The sequence below is a fragment of the Apium graveolens genome, chromosome 5, assembly GCF_009905375.1.
Source record: "Apium graveolens cultivar Ventura chromosome 5, ASM990537v1, whole genome shotgun sequence".
NCBI lineage: Eukaryota > Viridiplantae > Streptophyta > Magnoliopsida > Apiales > Apiaceae > Apium > Apium graveolens.
The window spans coordinates 268,945,965-268,948,273 of NC_133651.1; the positions used below are offsets into that span (position 1 = coordinate 268,945,965).

Below are 2,309 nucleotides of genomic sequence, written 5' to 3' on the forward strand. Positions count from 1 at the left end.
CCTAGTATTGGTTGTACTTATTCGTATTATGAGCATTGCGAACTTATAAGATAGTGTATTAATCTCTATTGAAGGGAAAGTGAATTTAGAGGTTTAGAACTTGCCATGCTAGCATAGGTTCAAGTATTTGTTATATATGATTCGTAGGTAATTTTAACCATCTTACTTGCCCTATGTAATCATGATAGGTAACTTGCGCATTAAACATTTATGTTGTCAAATTCTATAGACATATAGGGTCTCAACATATTTTGTGTCTATTCAGCTTCTATCTCTTTTGTGGATGTCTGGTAGTAGGGTACTCGTACAATGAAAGTTGGTGTTTACTAGTTTCGTGTTATCTAATTAGTTGTGATCACCATTGCATGCTAAGGTTAAGAACAATGACTTTGAATAAAGTAGTAATGAAGTTAGAATTCCATGTTTGTCTCATATAAGTAATTCAACTCAATTCTCTTAATTATTCGAATGTTAGTTAATATCTTAGTTATAAACAAACCAACTTGTTATTCATCTTAGCATTGAATAATAACCATATCATTATTACATAAATACACATTCTTAAATTAACCTAAACCAGTCTCTGTGGGAACGAACTAGAAATAGTTCTATATTACTTGCGAACGCGTATACTTGCGTGAATATTTGCGCATGTTTTCGTCCTAACAAGTTTTTGGCGCCACTTCTGGAGACTCGGTGTTAATTTTTAGTTTATGTGCTTGTCATCAATGGTCATTAAAGTTCACTGACTTGGATATTCTACTTACTTGGTTACTTATTTTTTTTAGGTACTCTAGAGAGCGTGTATGCTAACGTGTTCTCGATCTCGCAAGAGAACACTGGATGAAGCGGAGGAAGTAGTTGAAGAAGTTTTTGTTGAGGAGAAAGTTGAAGAAGAAGCTCTAGTCATAATGGGAGAACCAGCAGTGAATCTGAAGGCTTTGATGGACTATTCTAAGCTGAAGATCAATGATATTCAGTCTAGCATTATCAGGTAATCCATCGCGGCTAACACCTTTGAAATCAAGTCGAGCACGATTCAGATGATACAAAGTTTAGTTCAGTTTGGGGGTTCTCCTATAGAAGATCCAAACATGCACATCAGATATTTCATCGAGATCTGCGACACTTTCAAGTTCAATGGAGTTACTGAAGATGCTATAAAGCTGATGCTTTTCCCATTCTCTCTGAGGGATAAGGCTAAGTGTTGGTTGCATTTTCTACCATCAGGTTCAATCACCAAATGGGAGGATCTCGCTCAAAAGTTTTTAACTAAATTCTTCCCTATAGCGAAAACTGCTGCAATCAGAAACACACTTACTCGATTTGCGCAGCAATCGGGAGAATCATTGTGTGAGGCTTGGGATCATTACAAGGAGATGCTTAGGAAGTGTCCTCACCATGGGATGCCTGACTAGATTAACTGCTTTTATAATGGTTTGGGTGTAACTTCTAGACCCATGCTTGACGCAGCATCAGGAGGAGCTTTATGGGCTAAAAGTTACGATGAAGCTTATGAATTGATTGAAATGATGGATGCTAATGAATACCAGAACCCAACTCAGAGAATGCCTCAAGGCAAGGTAGCAGGAATTCTGGAAGTGGATACAACTACTGCTATAGCTGCTCAGCTTCAGGATTTGACAATGAAGGTGGATTTTTGGCTAATTATGGAGTTAATCAAATCACTAGTGTTTGTGAACTGTGTGCTGGTGCACATGAGATGGAGCAGTGTGCTATTTCTAGTGAATCAGCTCAGTTCGTGAGCAACTTTCAGAGGTCGCACCAACCAGTTCCAGCCACCTATTATCCCAATAACCGCAATCATCCTACCTTCAGCTGGAGCAATACTCAGAATACGGTGCAACAGCCTTATCAGCCGTATGCAACTAAGCAATACAACCCTCCTGGTTTTCAACAACCGCAATATGCACCAAGATAACAACTCCAACTTCAGCAGCTACCACAATCTAATGAAAAATCTGAATTGGAAGAGTTGAGGCTCATGTGCAAGAGCCAAGCGGTTTCTATTAAGACCTTAGAAAATCAAATCGGACAGATTGCCAATGCCTTGCTGAATCGACAACCTGGTACACTCTCTAGTGACACAGAAGTTCCAGGCAAAAAAAAAGTTAAGGAGCAGGTCAAGGCAATTACATTGAGGTCAGGGAAGGTTGCGAACCCCGAAAAATCTCAAGTTCCAGAATCTGAAGTTGTGGCTGAAGAAGAAGTGCAGAAGGAAGTAAAAGTGGAACCAAGGAAGAAAACTGTGGAACACACTCCTCTTAAGGGTAATACAGGGGAGAAAC

The 2,309-nt window shown here is 39.2% G+C and overlaps 1 non-coding gene across 1 annotated transcript; it reads right to left on the reverse strand.

Moving 5' to 3' along the window:
* Nucleotides 1-1,301: 1,301 nt before the first annotated feature.
* On the reverse strand, nt 1,302-1,408 carry LOC141663184 (small nucleolar RNA R71). The gene has a single exon (XR_012551266.1). It is a non-coding gene; the product is annotated as a small nucleolar RNA R71 (small nucleolar RNA).
* Nucleotides 1,409-2,309: the final 901 nt, after the last annotated feature.